Source organism: Eleginops maclovinus, chromosome 21, assembly GCF_036324505.1.
Source record: "Eleginops maclovinus isolate JMC-PN-2008 ecotype Puerto Natales chromosome 21, JC_Emac_rtc_rv5, whole genome shotgun sequence".
NCBI classification, from domain to species: domain Eukaryota; kingdom Metazoa; phylum Chordata; class Actinopteri; order Perciformes; family Eleginopidae; genus Eleginops; species Eleginops maclovinus.
The window spans coordinates 11320284-11338350 of NC_086369.1; the positions used below are offsets into that span (position 1 = coordinate 11320284).

Below are 18067 nucleotides of genomic sequence, written 5' to 3' on the forward strand. Positions count from 1 at the left end.
GAAGAACCAACAGAGCAGCAGGACTTTGTATGAATACATGTAGGGTCTGCCAGTGTGTATTGTCTTCCAGTCAGAGTTGTAGACCGCCACACTGGTCTAATCAGGTATCAACTTATCTGTTCTAGTGTAGAAGGTGAGGGATAACAGAGAGGTTGTTCTCTGTTTCACAGACATACACACAAACACAAGCCCAGACAACAGCTTACCCTATTATCTGTGTCTTTGTACCACAGTGGGTTGCTTGTTCCTGTCAAAGACTGCACAAACACTTTTGCCCTCCAGGAAACTGGGGGGTGTGAGAAAGTGTGTGTGAGAAAGAGAGAATATGGGCCTGTGTGTTTTATGATTGATGCATTAGCTCCTACGAGTGTTCCAATTTCCACAGGGGGGAATAGTAATGGCCAGATTCGGCTCTCAAATGTCACAGCTTACATTAGGACCTCGTGGCGCAACGGTAGCGCGTCTGACTCCAGATCAGAAGGTTGCGTGTTCAAATCACGTCGGGGTCAGGACCTTTTAAAGGCTGACAAATCATGCAGCATGTACGCCGTCAGGAAACTGAACACGCTTGGAAAGCAAAATACCTTTGTATGAGAAAGAATCAATGAAGAGAGACGTCAAGGCACCTTTGGGGGCTTTGGTTCAGATAACACACATTAATGTCTTTCATTAATATTAAGAAATGTTGAGTATATGGAGATTATCCGGTAGAGATGTACTTTCACAACTCAAATGTAGAAATGTACAGGACAGACCTAATCGTTTAAAGACGGCATCAAAAAGCTCTGCTCTGAAATTAGACGGTAGAGGCCTGTAAAAACTGCCTTCAAAATAAAAGCGCTTACTCTTACTTGTCAATAACAAATATACCTTAAACATACCTAAACTATCGATATATACTGGAGCTTAAATTAAGAAATATGTACTAAATAATGAAATCAATAATAATTTACTACCACATTATAACCCAGTGAACACTTTTCAACTTGAAAACCTAAGCATACATTGATGAAGACATATCTGATCATAAAATTGAACTTTCCATTTCCACTCGGTGATTTCGATTGGTATTGATCAAAGGTCATCACAGAAAGTCACTCCAAAAATAACATGACATTCTGATTAAAAGACTATTGCCATCTCATACAAGAGCCATCGACCATAAATAATAATGATAATAATAATAAAATCAAAAAACTGTCCCTAATCAAAGACTCATTCCACCTCAGGGTGGTAGCAGGCAAAGAGGAGGCTGATGAGACTGATGAATCTATAGTAAACTAGGGGCAGAGAGAAATCTTATTATTAAAGAACAACAAGAGTGACAAGGGTGTGTTACTGTGCTAAGGACAGTTGTGACTAGCTATCCAGGCCAGACTCTAAAGACTTTCCAAGGGGTAAAAATGCTGCTGCTGGAATACTGACTGGAAGCAGTGCTGATATCACGTCTATATCCTCCTAAAATACTCTGTCCAACATTATCAATCTCACGAAGAACTTGTGGCAAACAATCATTTTATCCCTCATCAAACTTAGCAGAAGTGGCTTGGATTTTGTTCTCAGGAGGAGACTTTGACAGAGTATTCCTAAAAAAATTATGGTTTTGTGTAAAGCTCAGATAACGTCTGGGAGGTAGGGGGTAAGAGTACCCATTAAGCCCACCAAAATCTAAGTTTAGCTATTTTTCCTAGATATAGACATAATTTGTAATTGAAACAATTTGTTATATGGCAAGATTTACCTCTCATTTGAAGATTTACTATTTAGTTTATGTACATTTCAAAATACATAATTAACAAATGTTAAGGAAAAAGTCAAAAGTCTGGCATGGGCTTAATTGGTACCGTGGTACCATTTAAGCCCATGTGTGTTCCAAATAAGCCCACAACATCATTTATTGATAAAATAAACTTGTTTAATGCTTTTTTTTAAAGTGAAAAGCTTTTTATTTAATAAATGACAGTGGAAATGTTTTTAAAATCTCTTTTGAAAAAGATCTGAACAAACGATGTAGGCCTAGATGACAAACAGTGCAGTACACAACACAGAACAATGAATCCGTTAATTTAGTTTAATTTCCTTTTAAATCCCTTGTTGTAAAAGATAATCTGAACTGACATTCAACATGACAAACAGTGCAGTATACATCAACACAGAACATGAATCATTTCATTGAATTTTCTTTTGTTTCAGGCAATTTAATGAGCAGATTTCATCATTTTAATTTTTTGTTTGTATGCAGTCTCCACCTCAATGTGGTTGCTCAGGTAGAATGGGCCTTATTATCCTTATTGCTCCGTCATGGTAAAGGCGACATGCCTCTACCATCTTTGGACATGTGCTGTAGTTTTTTCTCTTTGACATTTCCTTGCTGAAAACAAAGACATCTATAATCATAATCACACCAAGTTAGTTTACATTCTATCTATAGGCTATATCTCTCTGTCTGTCTCTCTATCTCCATCTATCTATGCGTATCTATATAGTAAAGTAGATCAGTAATTTAAAGTCACACATTGCACTGTTTATTTTAAACAATTTTGAACAGAAAACTGCATTTAACTGGTACTAGAGGAAATTCTCTATTGAAATACATGAGGTGGGCTTAAATGGTTCCGCCATGATGAGCGCTGAAAAAAGACAAAGCTTTCTTTTCAAAATGTAAGATATGTTTACAAAAACATGCGTGGAGCTTAAATATAGTTTGAATCAAACATTACAGCAGTTACTGCTGTGCACAAATTCATAAATATTAAGTTTTTATCATTAAATATTAGCATGTGCTCGCTGTAGTTTGCATGCACTTTCATGTGATGTACCATTTAAGCCCATCTGTAAAAGAAGCTAATTTATGAAATTAATCAACTCCACAGAACAATCTATGATGTATTTATCTAAATATCAATGTTAAAGGAATAACAAAACGCTTAATATTTGTAGCTGACAACTTAAGTTCTTGTGGCAGTGTAGCTTTAACACGGCAGGGGGTATTAGCATGAGATTAGCTATGTTTGCAAGCTCATAAAACTCATCTTTCCATTTGAAGGGAAATGGTATAATTCGGCAAAATACTATATATCTGTATATCAAAATTAGCACATTTACCTCTTATTTGACATAATATTAATGTACTTACCAAAGATGTGGCTGAAAATTGATGAAATTTGATAATTTCTGACAGGTCCCAAAACACCAAAGTTTTTGGCTGTCTTCTTGTCAGGGGTCCCGAACCTATATACATTTGGGCGGGGCTAACTCAACAATGGAAAATGTGATTGGTGTGCAATAAAAAATGTGATAGAAGTAACAAACCATTTGATTGGATGAAATAATTGATGACAAAATATATGTTTTCCTTTTTTTGTAAATTGACATCAAAGTTAAAAGTGGGCTTAAAGGGTGCATGGGCTTAATGGGTACTCCTACCCTACGTCAGTTAGATTCGGTCACCCGCCCGTTGGTATGACAGCCCCGGGCTGTATGATGCAGCAGCATGTCAGACCACAGTTCGTGCCTTACCCCAACCCCCTGGAGTTGCGATGTCAGTTTGAGGTACAACAAATGGTTGACGTCTTCACTAGAAGTCAAAGTTATAGAAAATGGAAGCGTGATTGTTTAAGATCTAGCCTTTAAGTGATAAGGAGAGAACTGTCAAACTGGTTTTCACCACCATTGAAACTAGAAAAACCTACTTTAATGTAAACACAGTGTACAGATAGTTTATTATTATACTACTTAATGTCCCCCTGTCAAACAACCAAAATCATTTTCTCATTAAGTAGTAGAGAGGACTGCACAGTCTCCAGACTTTCCCTGTCTGAGCAAAGAGCTTATGCACAACTAATAGGGTTTGACCTCTGCCTTCCAGGGGGTTGAGACCTCGCTGTGATTCACCAGTTCAAACCAGTAGTTCAACCTCTCAACCTTCTACTTTAAACGTTTGCACTCAGCAGCACAATAACGCCTGTAATTTACGGAGTGTATGCTCACCACGTGAGTCATAAACACCAGTGTCACAAGCCTCTCTTGTTCCCTGACACACACACACACAGTTGGACACACACCTCCCTAACTCCTTATCCTTGCCAAAAACATTCACCGTGAAGTGAAAGTAAAATAAATGCAAAATAGAGGACAGAAGAGTGCTACTACTACTACAATGGCACATGAAGAGCAGTTTACATGTTTCTATGAATACTTTAGCTCGAAAGGACTCAAAAGACAAATTAGCTAGATGGTATCATACACTTGGGGAAAGACATAACTCTTGTCATAGTTGATTATGTAGTTTGGATTAGTTTGCTTTAGTTCACTTTTAAGACAGAATGTCCCTTGGGGTTATAGCATCTGCTGGACAAGGACAGTCCCAAACGGTGGTCTAATTCCAGCCTGTCTGAGAGTAGGCAGACAGTAATGAGCTAAACAACTAGTGTAGTGAGAGGAAGCATTACACTGATATTCCTCTGAGACAAAGTCACCTCTAGGGTCTCTGCATTATTGATGCTTTGCCTGCTCAAAGGGACTTGCAGACTACAACACTGAAGGATACACGACACCTCACTGCACATGCATGCTGCTCTGCATGCACTGAGTACTGCTGCATGTTATCATCAATAGAAGCACGTCTAAAATAATTCACAGCATGATGCATAGAAACAGTGCTGGATTTAAAAAAAAATCTATTCAAATGTAGAGACCAAGAATGTTCGTGGTCCTTCCATCAATGAAATACTTTCACAGATTATAAGGAGGTTCAAATACTGAAATTGGACATGTATACAACTTTATAACTTTGTTTCTGAGAGAGAAATGCATCCACCCCATCCTCACATCCTCACAGTTCAGTTTGATGAATAAAAGAGGAGCCTTCAGGACAGCCTACCTTGTCAAATGTCTGCAACATTGGCTAGCTTCTTTCAGAAATGGGCTCACTTCAAATGTAAAAAGTCTCAAAGTTCCCTGCTCATTCACTCATTGTTCCAATAAACATAATACTTCATGATAATTCATTTAGCACCTTCAACAATGCAGTTGAATGAACAGTATATGGGTCAGTGGCCCAGTTAAATTAAACAACATTTCATATTCACACTGAAGAAATTGCTCACAAAGCTGAAAAAGTCTGTTAGTAAATCATTCTTCCTTTTTTTATAATTCGAAACAAGTTCAAGTTTCCCACACAACTGGCAGAAATTAAACATACATGTAAATTTAGTTTGGCAAAGGGGTTAACATCTCCCGACTCATTGGACTAAATGAGTGGCAGTATCAGTGCCAGAGAGTTTAGATAGGGATCAAGCTTGTAAAACCGGCCAGCCTACCAAACACAGAGCCAAATCCTGCAGCCTGTTAACTCAGAGACCCTCCAAATATTTGCCACACCCACAGGCACTGAGCCAGAGCAGAGGCTATAAATTGTCTGGAAACGCAAAGAACCAGTGAAATCCCACTGTCACCACAAGTCAAAGGCTCTGCCGTTTAGAAAAATAGCACCTGTTTTTTCAAGCTTTCTAATGTGGGATGTGTTGCATGTTGCTGTTGCCATCTCCCCTGCTGTGTGGTTTGCATAAGTAAGGGATTTGTAGTTCCTAAATCTTGTTTCTCCTGGACTACAACTGCACCTAACTCCTGATGGTGATAAGCAATGTGGAAAGCTGAGCATCTGGTCTGGATAAAAAAAACAGGTCTGACTGCTCTGTGTGTGTGTGTGTGTGTGTGTGTGTGTGTGTGTGTGTGTGTGTGTGTGTGTGTGTGTGTGTGTGTGTGTGTGTGTGTGTGTGTGTGTGTGTGTGTGTCCACACAGGCCAGACATGCTGCCTCATGGCTCAGCATGAGCTGGAGCTGCTGCTGCGATGACGGTTTCACTAACAAATTAAAACAGACATTATCACACGAGGACTACTTTCTTAATGACACATCGTTAAGCCAATCAAAGAGTGAACGTTAAGACAGGATGTGCCAATGATTAAGAGGCATGACACACGTTTTATATTTGATTTGATAAATGTTTTATGAAGGAAAATCTGAGGAATAGTATCCATTTTAGTGGATTTATAAAGCAAGGGATTTAAAAATGATATCTTCTTTAAGCTCCAAAAATAACCAGCTGAGTGAACATATGGCCACATGGTTGGGCAGAAGCTACTAACATTTATAACATAATAAATGGCTAAAAATGGGTGTGCGGTATTTACATAAACATGTACCTTTTAATTAGTCAGGAACAATATATCTTGCTCACAGTCTGTGCTGGCTTTCATCCCAAAGTCACTTTTTATTAGCATGTGTATTAGCAATGTGTCTGGAGGGCCGGGACAGGTAGCCTGTTTGGGCAGTTTGCCAGCTTCATCCCATCTGAGACAAGTGGTCATTAGCAACAGCGGGAGGGATTAACACACACATGCATGCACTCACAGTTCACACACATTTACTGTCTTGGGCATCAAAGACTTCCGAGAATATGAGGCATGCATAAGTAACATGCTGAGTGCACTTAAGAGTGATTTACGTCTAATTGTACATTCAATTATAAACATGAATGTGTTCGCTACCACAAGTGAAGGACAAGGTATACACATACTATAAATGACATTCAAATAATATGGCTAAATGGCTAACTAATGCTTTCGAATCTTGATGAACAGGTAAGCTACACATGGCAGTAAGAAGCACCAATATTCTGTCTTGCTCTAGAGAAGTGTATTTAGGAAAACACAGAATTCTTAGGCTAAGGACACAGTTATCTTTGTGACCCTGATCTCTGACCTCCGTGTGAATGGGAAGCAAAAAAAGAACAATCTCCTTAAGGGGTCGATAAAGATTCTGTCAGTTTCAAATGCTTATCAGCAATCAACCAACAGAAGCAGGGGTGAGGGTGTCATGTTACTAAAAGGACATTTTATTCTCAGACCCTGAGGGAGAAGTCCCCTCCAGGCCATCTGCTCAGCTTGGACTAGAAAGAGGAACAGTAGGTCTGCACCATATCTGCGTTTTACCTTATGGTTGATAATGTAAAGCACTTTTGCACATTTGCATAGAGATAGGTTTACATACAACAAGAGCAAGACAATGAGAAGAGAGTTATGGATACATGTTCTACTGGAACGGAACTGGAAGTCGAAACAGTGCCTGAAGGTTGAGCAAAACTAGTTGAGCACTGCACAACTCCTTCTCTACTTATAGAAGCAGAAGTCAGCACAATTTCAGCACACTTGTGTTTATTATTTCATAAGCACAGAGGTTATGCTTGCCAGATGGGACCTGCGAATGAGCCAAAAGAAACACAGAGCATAGAGTGAATCACCAAGAACAGACAACCCACAGTGGGGAGATGTCACGACACACACAGCTCTTTCACAGGCAGCAGATGTGGAACACAGAGAGGTCACAGGGTGTTTTAGGATTTGTGTTTGTGTGTGTGCAGCAGGAGGAGCCTGGGCTCATACTGTGAAACAAATATCATTCGGTAAATATATACGTATATATAGAAGACTACTACTTATTCTGTACAGATAGAAACATTATGCAAAAGTGTCGTCTTCAATGTTTAAACTCCAACTGGAATCCAAATAGCAGCTATGGAAAACAATGATCTCTGGAGATGTTGTTGTGCTTTACTTCCTGTCATCCTATCTGTGGATGGTGAGAATGCAGGATCGAGTGTTCAATGTCAAATTCTGGAATGTAAAATATGAGATGAAGGTTATTCGTCTCCATTTTGCTCGGGAAAATATAAATCCAATGTCACTGTGCATAGTTTAATACCGACATGTAGCTTTCTGAATATGTGTGTGCGTGTGTGTGTGTGTGTGTGTGTGTATGTCACATCTTTACTAGAACTTCAAATATAGCTCATGTACCCAATAAAGACTTCTGTTAGATTATATACTCGGATATCACACACAGTTTGTGCATCTTTGTGAGGCATTGGTATTAAATTAAGACGGTTTCCTCTGCACTTAAAAACTTAATGAAATCATAAATTCAAATTGTGTTTTTTTTTTAGTGTACGCAAAAAAAAACACGATTTGAATTTTAAGTTTTTAACTGCTGAGGAAACCGTCTTGTCAATTATTGGCAACGTTGGAGATCAATCTAAAAATCGACACACCCTACTGTGTGTTTACCTCCTAGTGTATGTTATTTATACTGGTTAACAGAGTATGCTGTTAATCAGTTGTTCGGTCAACTCAGTTTCAAGTTATGCAGCTCAGTCACACACTATGCATGTCCGTCAAGGAAGAAAATACAGTTGACCGCTCCTCTGTGGAAACACAAAGACAGATATCAAAGCAGTGAGTGTAGGTGGCAACATGAATGACTATGACGCTGATCACTCACAGCTCCATGTTATCTTGTTCACCGGACAAACGCCGTAACTTCTGTTTTTTGTTGAACTCCTAGGCTTCTGAACACCAAAGTCTTCGAAAACCATTGACCCTGACGTGATTTGAACACGCAACCTTCTGATCTGGAGTCAGACGCGCTACCGTTGCGCCACAAGGCCGAGATACTCATGGCAATAACTGTAATTCAGAAATTCAACCACGTCACAAAGTGGGGGATCACTTAGGAAACATTCAAAACACACAGCGGGTTACAGTCAAGTAATGGAGTCAAAAATACATGAGATGTAAACAATGGGAAAAAAAGCTGTCTAAAGAGAAAGAGTAGACAGTCCAGATGTGTGTCTGTGAGGAGTGTGTGTTTGCTGTGAACCCAGAGGTTATATCTCTCCCATTGTTAAGCAGATCTCTGTTCACTAAAAACATCCAATAGCTGGTGAAATTAAGTGATTGCTTTGACAAGAACTGACAAAGTGGAAGTGGAAGCATTGGGCTATAAGGACTATCCTATTTCAATTCGAGCCGAGACGTAACAGCTCTCTTTACAGTAATAAGTCTCTGGAGGGTCTGGGTCTTTTGTGTATGTTCGTATGACTGCTGGAAGAACACGCATGCAGCGCACTTAGAAGGGTTTCTTTTTTTGTAAAGGACAATTTAGCTAAATATACTATCAAAACCAATCTTCATCAAAGCATGCTTCTCCCACATTGCTCTTATCATAACTGGATAACTATGTCTGTTCACAGTTGCACACAAGATGAACTGTAAAAGTATCACAATTCCTAAATTTCAGGAAAACGTGAAAAGACTGTTGATGATAATGGTCTCAGTACACTGTGTAACATAGCTAATGCAAATATATAGTGTGCACAATAGTCATTGACAGCAGTGGCCCTCTTCAGTCCCATGTTATCAATTTAGTTTCCCTCTGAGCAGCTTGCATTGTGTCATTTGAGAAGCATTCTACATTAGGTGAGCCTAGTGCTTCACACAACAGAGAACTGTAATTACAAGGACAATGAACTCTTACTCATTCATTTAAAACAGCTTAACCTGTCAAGTCAATGAAGTAAAAGCAAGCCAGAGAATCGTACACCGAGCTGGAGAATCCCTTCAAGGGAGAAAGTAAGTTCTCCTTTTTTAAAGAGTTATATCATTTAGATGGACAAAGAGTAAAAAGCAAGAAAGCTAAACATAAGTGCAGTCCCCTTGCAGCCATGTGGGGTCATATCTGATTTTACATCTGTTAGTTGTTCTATATTTTAACAATGTCAGGGAAATTCAACCCTCTCAAACAGATCCACAGTATCCCTATTGTGTATGCACTACATGCACAGAAAGTAATACAAAGAAATTGACGAAGCGTTGCTGAAAAATACACTCCAAACCCTGAAACACATAATGTTGATAGCTTGACTTTTGGGTTTCATTTTTTTATGTCACATGAAGACTCTTAGCTAAAACACCCAGACATGTAAACAGGTCAGATCAGCTTGAACATTAAACTATAACATATGTATATGACTCTGTGATCAGCCAAAACTGATAGGGGTTAACATTTCAGGAGAGGGCTGTGATGCAGCAGTACATATGCAACTCGTTTCAAAAGGCTGTATGTTCAAATCACGTTCAGGTGAGTGAGCTGCAGCAAAGTCCTAAAAGATCAAAGCTGCGCACCAGGGTGTAATACGACTAAGCACCCTTCTTTCTGGAAGGAGTCTCACCTGAATAAAACCAAACAACCTCCTCATCCGAGGCATACAAGCACAGCCTGTTTCTTTTTTCCCTCTATGCTTTGGTAATTTAGTTGTGTAATGACTTTGCTGATGGAATAACACTTTCAGCAGCCAAGAGCCGTTGAGTTTAGTTTCTCGTTGTTCAACAATTTGAAAGACAGGCAAACGATGTGTCATGCAAACACAGATAAAAGCATGAGGTTATCTAGATAAATACGTTTAAGGTAAGGATAATCATCACATGATGGCATGTCTCCCTTGGTTTCTTATCCTGATTTGATGTGCTACCTCCTAATGAGTCAATATTCCATGTTATTTTGCATTTAATCTGCTTGAGCATTTATCATGTTAAGTATCAAAGTATTCTCCTATAGTGCTGTCTACTGTCATATCATAATGAATATGCAAACATTGCGTATCATTTTAATCCATCATTAATTCAGACAAAGGTTTGCTGAGCATGTCACTTCTTAAGCACTATGCCACACTACTCTACATGATAGCACCTTGAAAATGCCTAGCAAACAGTGTTACTGTAGCAGCTGTTAACCCCTCAGCAGCTCCACTAATACAGCTAGAAAGTTGGATAAAAGTGTGCCATTAGCCCGGACGATGTAACACAGAGATGAGCATTCTAAAAATGATTCACAGGTGGCTGAGCATATTGCATTTGTGGTGTCCAAGCCCAATTTCTGACATACGAATCTCAATAAATCTGAGTAGAGATTAGAGCTAACATGATACAGCAACTTAATTCAATCCAGATTCACTTCAGGCTTGGTTTGGGATGTCAGGCGCTCATGCAGATTGAATGTGATCATTGAGAATAATTGCATAATTGTTTTTGAGTTATGACAATCGGCTTCTGCAACTTAGTGTGTCGACTCTAAGAGCAGCGTCAGGAAGAAACACACATGGCCACTTAGCCACTTGGCTGTTTTTCTGTTCACTGAATCGAAGCTTGGCAGCATCGACAGCATTCAAAGGCAAAGGCTGTCAGAGACGCAAGGCTCACACATACTGTCAGCAGCCTGCTAGTGCATGTGTGCTGATGCGTTTGTTTGCATAGACTCATTGGTAAAGACTTCCTGCATTATTGTCACTTGTTTGGATTAATTGTATAATTGAGTTGAAATGCTGGAATACAGCAGAGAACATGACCTACTAGGTCTATACAGGCAGAAAACTTGAGACATAATTGGCCTCCAGGATGAAAGAACAGCGGCACACTTTCTGCTGAAAACAGAAAGGGACTATCCATTAATCGCTGTCAGAGTCTACTGTATTTATCATCCAACCAAACACTTGGTTTGGAAACCTTAATCAATCCAGACACCACCAATCCGCTTGGATAAAACAAAAACATCCCCCAAAATGTTCTCTTTAACCCCTTGTATTTTTACCGTATCATTTTCAAAATCGGATTTCACCCGCGGTATAGAAGCAGGGAAGAGAGGAGAAAACCAATTACAGGAAACAAGGGAGGGGAGATTCCAAAAAAAGAGATGAAAAGAAAGGGGTGAGATTAAAAGAGCGAAGACAACAAAGGAAGGTGAAGAGAGAGAAAGCAGATTAAGAGAGAATAAAAAAGCTGTTGAAAGAAAGCACCGGTGGCTGTGCTGCAAGGTTAAATGTAATGAGCGCAGTGTTTATCGACATGTGAATTAGGGACACAATTACATCAGGAGAGTAGAAAAGTGCATGCACGCACACACACAGTCATTTCAGAACTTGCTGATGCCTGAAACAAGACTGTAATGTAATGCAACCTCAATACATCTCATTCTCTTTGGCTGTGCTTTGTAGAGGTGCCACTAAGATAAGGATAACCAGAGGGGCCGATTCAAACAAGCTTAGGGATACAAGTGTAAAGAATGTGGAGTCATTTTCGATCACAGCACTTTTCCATGGTTCCTGCACTATTGTATTCCATATGTAGCTTGTGGTGTTCGTCACCTCTTTATAAATGAAACAAATGGCAATAAATGAATGTTCACTATCCAGCAAGGTTTCTAACATCGCTGTGGTTCAGTCTGAGATGCAAGTGGCATTGTATCTCTTTGACTGCCCCTCCTTCCCTTCCTCCCCTCCTTCCCTCCTCCCCCTCTGCACAATACTGTTACTGAGGCTGTTCTCATTAAAGTCAGAGAGTGATGGAGGAGAGTCCATCAATCTTTCTTTAGGACCACCACACTTGAAGGCTTGTGGTACGAGTGAAAAGGTGGTGGGGCTAGGGTGCAGCATGCTGTCTGTTAGTGAGGATGAAGAGGTGCACACCCTAGTAGTGTCTGTTTTTCAAATTATACCAAGGTTAAGGGACGCAGGTTTCTGAAAGTACGCTGATAAAAGCACAGGATTGCTTTAGGATTGCCAAAGTCTATTCTGAAACTATTTGGTACAATCTGACATCAAGTTTAATGTGCAGGCTTTTATGCTCCTTGATTCAAACGATAAGGCAGATTTTGACAAACAAATAATATAACACTTATTAAAGAACACTTCAAATGTAGCCCTAGATCAACTCTGACCAGACAGGTAGGATATTTTCTAGGGAAAACCAGGCAAACAGACTAAAAAGAGGTGCCTAATGTCATTGGCAAAGAGGAGGGTTCCTGGGAAATCTGTTAGGATGACAGACACAGAGTAAGGAACCGGCTCAACCAGATCATTCAACTAAACCTGCACATACACGGAAACATAGCTACACTTACACACCCACACTCTCGGCAGCACGCCAATAACCCATTACAAAATAACATGAATTTGTAAAAAGGTTACCAACAAATTAACAACAGCTGTAAAATGAGGGTGTTTACATATAATAATAATAAGTAGAATTTAAATAGCGCCTTTCTAGGTACCCAAGGTGTGTCCATTTTGTGAGGACGGACAGAAAACAAATGAACAAACAAAAAACTAGGGGCAAATAAAAGAATAGAAAAATAGAGTAAAATAACATAGAAGACAAAAATGGCAGTTGTGGTAGAAGAACATAGCCTTGGTCTGTGAAAGTATTCAAATAAGATACCCAACACCCACAGCCAGACAGCCTGCAGAGGAAATCTACAGAGTTCTGACAATACCAGTCACTTTCCTTCTTTGATAACAGGAATGTAAAACCGAAACCCAATTGCAATCTCTGCAATCTGAATCTACGCACACATGCTTACAGTAAAGTTTGAACTTTTTTCAAGGGTTATGCCTTGTAGGCCTAGACAACTTTCACTTATTAGAAATGGGAGCAAATACACAAAAGCGGGATGCACAACAACAAAAAAACCTGTCAAATAAATAGAATTAGAATGAAATGCAGTCAAATGCATTTCCATTTCTTCACCTTAATCATAACTGCTTGCTGTCTCTAAGGCGCATGCTTTGGAGAAGTGAGGATCTGCTTGCAGGAAGCAGATGCTATTTGCAGGCTGTCTCCTACCCTCAGGCAATACTGATCCCTAATATTAGGTCGTGATATGGTTGGCCTGTCAGTAGCAAGTCACCATCTTCACAGCCTCAGAGAACAGATGAGGAGCAGCATTCCATCTGTTATCAATGTACTGCAACTCACACCATAGCAAGAGGACACGGATCCAATGATTATCCGTGATAACTTCATGTCAACCTGACGTTTCTCTCATGTGTTTTGGGGGAGAGGAAATGACAGTACTTGTTGAGAATGTTGACTTTTGCTTCTCAATGTAAAAGTTGTAATAAGGCATAGATGTCTGAGTGAATATCCCGAAGAAACCTGCTTAGTCATACAAGAAGCAGTTTTGTTTTAATACTGTAATGACTCGTCGGCAGCACATCTATTGAACATTTGAATGCAATGTATATAAAAAGAACTGTGACCACACAGTAAGGTCAAAACAAACACATGAACGCACTGTGACTGACCCCAATAACATTTAAATAGTTCCCATGTCTTTCATTATTAGTCTGGAGTGTATGACCCCATTTCATGGTCCAAGCTACGACTAATCATACCACAACATGTTCTGAGACCAGAAAAAAAATGGCTGGCTAGGACTTCTGTGCACAGATAAATCAGTAACTTTACAAATTCATCAGTGGGATCTGCATGTTGTCCACAGAACCAGATGAGCTGAATTAACAAGTCATTTTAAGGCACACAGAGTCAAACTGAGAAGATGAAAATGTGTATAGTCTGCTCCCAGCTTAGTGATTCGGGATAACATTTTATCTGGTGCATCTATTTTAACACAAACCTGCAAACTTCTGAACACCGGCGTCACTGATTGTATCACCCTATTTAAATTAATGTAGAAAGGCAGGGAATGCCAGCATAGTACATTACAATTAAAAAAGCCAACATAATTTGATTTGTGTTTTCGCATGCTTTCATCTTGCAAATATAGGCAAGTATAAAACCAACAGACCACAACATCTTCACTCAAACAACTTGAAATCACTATAGTCATAAATCTTTCAGAACACCAAATAAGATTGCAGTCAGATATCAGCCTTTTAGAGGTGCCATCCGTTCCGCAAAGGCTAGTGCCAGGAGGCTGTTTCTTTGAGTTTGATGTGGCTCTACCTAGGTGTCCATCAGGCAAACAACAAACCATTCATCATGCTATTGCTCCTCTGGGTGCATGTCAATTCAAATCAAAGGCATCTCTGTCAATATGACAAGAAGACTGAGTCATCTCTGAATTATTTCTTATGAAAAACTCGGTAGCCTTGGGCCTCAATCACTTAATTGAAGAGCAATAAAGGAATAGTTCACTTACATAAAAAGCAATGCACAATGAAGATACAGCCGAGGTTGAATAGCAGTACATAAAGTTAAAGTAAAACAAAAAATACAAACGGCATCAGCAAACTGAAAGTAGATGTGTGCATGTCTAGAAAATGAGCAGAGAAAGAGTGCTGTGCAGTGTGTGTGAGGAATGTCCAGCTAGTTGTCCAAAGTGAGAGGTGAACATTTTCAGAATCAATTTTATTGCCCGCTACATTTACACATACAAGGAATTTGATTTGGTGAATGAAAAAGGCGCACAGCGACACTGAGGCAGCCATCCACGGCGTCATCTTAGTCGACCATATTCAACATCACCAATATTCAGAATTGATATGCTGAATTGGAGCACATCGACAACAACCATTTTCAGGCCTCAACTCGTGCAGTACTTCAATTCTAAAATATAATTACTTGGAGTTCATTTTGAATACTTTAAGCTCCGGATGCCCTAAACCTTTCAGAGAGGAATCAACTTTAACATAGTAGCACACTTCTCTATCACTCTGTTCATCCCGCAATGCCTTACTCTAAATACATCTGTCCAAATGACTGCAATATCCCACAGTCCTGCCAACGTCTAAGCCTATCTAAGGATTTATTTTTCTCCTTTAGCACTGAGCACGCCGTTTCCATTTCATAGCTCTGTCAACATTTTTGAGAGGATATCTTGGTGGGCACATATTTGGAAAAAACCCAGACAAACAGATTGATGGAAACATCTCTGTTTACGAGGAGTGGCACATTTATTTTTCAACTCATTTCAAAGACACATAAGGCTAAATTAAATATATTTTCTATTTGTTTTTCCAAACAATGATGGACAGGTGTATGATTTAGGAAGTTTATGTAAAATATTGGAAAGTAAAGGAAGATTATCTATCACAGTTAGGAGAGATCATTTGGTTATTTAGCAAAGGAAATGAAAAGATTAAGCGCTACTGATAATGAATAATGAATGTTGTAATGTCCTAAAGCCAAACCTAGTTTATAGTTAAAACAACCGTGGAAAAATATCTTGGAATAAGATATTTTCCTTGTCTTATTCTAGTTTGAATCTCAGCACATAATGGAAAACGCATTAGGTCCTAATATGGCCAGGATCATTGATAAGGTCAGATCAGGAGTTTGTATTTTAGTGTACTGCAAGTAGTTCATTTGAGATTAGGACCAAATGACCATGATACATTTTGTCCATCATTCGAGCTCATCCACTGAAAAATGTAGGTTAAACAGTGTTTGATACAAGCTTAGTGTAGCTACTGACTATGCACAACCATGCTGACTTACTTTATCCATTGAAAGGAAAGACTTTGTGTGTTCGTTGTGCTGGAGGGTTGAATGACCCAGAGTGCATTAGTAGGATCAAAAGCCAATGACAGACAAAGCCCCAGGACCATTTTGATATTGTGCCTTTTCAAATTCTTACATTGCACAATCAAGTCATTATAATCCTTCCATATAATAGAACTCCACATAAATCATCCTACAACTAATTATTGTTTGAATGTTCCTACCTAGTGTGTGGTAGCACTGTTTTTCTTCAGAAGCTCTTGTTGTTCCAAACATCTGCCCTGCTTAAAGTCTTTTTCTAGCAAGCCACTAAATTCCTTAAGGGTTACTACTAAAAGTAAGCAGCACACATCCACATTTTTCATGTTTAGACAATATAAAGTATACATATGCTAGCCAACAATATAAAAATACTATGGTGAACAAGAGAGAACTTTTTGTACAAGTGGTCGAATAGACCTGCAGCAACAGTGTGAGGTAGCCTAAGTGAAGTCTCTGTAGCAAAGCTTTAGCTAATACACAAAGTGTTTTGTTGTTAAAAGTTTACATTTTCTGTGTGGAGTGTGAAAGAGGATGTTTAAGTTAAAAACACATGAAGAATTATCCCCCAACTAAGTCTGAGAGCAGCATTTTAGCTTTTTGGCTCATTAGCAGGCAGGTAGTTTACAGCTAAAACGTTAGCATTTAGGTTAGCTAGCTAGCTAGCGAACGAAGACATTCAAAACTTAGCAAAATGTCAGATAGCCTGCAGATAAAACTGTATATGTATCTAAAAAAAAAAGTAAATTACAGACTTACATTTGTCTTCTGTCCAGAAAAACAAAGAATACAAAGAAATATATTCCATTTTGCAGCAAGAATCATGACATCTGGGGTCAGGAAACTCACAGACTGTGCAAGTATTTGTCTTTAATGCGAGGGCTGCATCCCATTTAGCCTGCTCCTTATGGGCATGGTCATCTGTCTTGGCCCACTGAAACAGCTACATTTAATGGGCCCATCATTACAGTTATTAGCTCCACCTGCGCCACCCTTGCAATTTAAATGTTTAATACATTTTTTTTAATTAAAATTATAATTTAATAAGCTTTTTGAATGATTTTTTTTCTCTCTCTCACTGAATTTCCCCCATTCACAATGAATCATTTCAAAGTGGTTATATTTAGAGTCTCTATATACCAATACACAAGTACTATGAACTGTGCTTGTATCTGACCAGCTAACATCTTTTATTGCAGGGTATGTGTCAACAATTGCTCACTAGATATAATCCCTGATGGCAAATAGAAGATCTAATACTTATTAAATAAAATAAACAGTAGACAAAGATAAACAGTACATGTGTTCCTGTATTAGTGCTAAAAACCACATACTATGCATCATGACAGGAAAGGGTCTTTGTAGAACATGTCACCATTCATGCATGATGGGAAATAAACTTTACATAAGAAATGTACCAGGTGATTCCTCTGAAAGACAATCCTTCAGAGGCCTTGTCTTAATCTTTGACAAGCACCCCATGCTTGTGCTTCAGGAATGACTTCACTTTGACTGCAATCTATAAGGCCACAGAAATAAGCTGTTGACAAAACAGTGGATCACACCCAAGAGATCCTGGCGTGGCCTGCATGTCGAAACACCGCAAACCACATAGTTGGCCTTTGCTACAACTTGCTCACAGTTGGATATAGCTGGAAGCAGGAATTGTCATTTAACTGAGAGATGGGATGAGAAAAACAACACGAGCAACACAAGGCTCTTCAGAACGCTACTGTACTCAAAACAAAACAAAATCAACTCTGATTAAGTCTTACACAAATTACTGAATTAAATAAATCCACATATTTTCCTTTTTCTATTACCCAACTATGTTATTATTTGTAACAATACTTAATTTATGGATAAGTGAAGCACATGTGTACAGCTCCCAACAC

General features: G+C 39.0%; 1 protein-coding gene and 2 non-coding genes across 3 annotated transcripts in view; 1 reads left to right on the plus strand and 2 right to left on the minus strand.

Moving 5' to 3' along the window:
* LOC134884130 (partitioning defective 3 homolog) overlaps positions 1 to 18067 on the minus strand; it is a 278180-nt gene that overhangs the window by 251684 nt on the left and 8429 nt on the right.
* Positions 438 to 509, plus strand: trnaw-cca (transfer RNA tryptophan (anticodon CCA)). Its single transcript has one exon. It is a non-coding gene; the product is annotated as a tRNA-Trp (tRNA).
* On the minus strand, positions 8435 to 8506 carry trnaw-cca (transfer RNA tryptophan (anticodon CCA)). Its single transcript has one exon. It is a non-coding gene; the product is annotated as a tRNA-Trp (tRNA).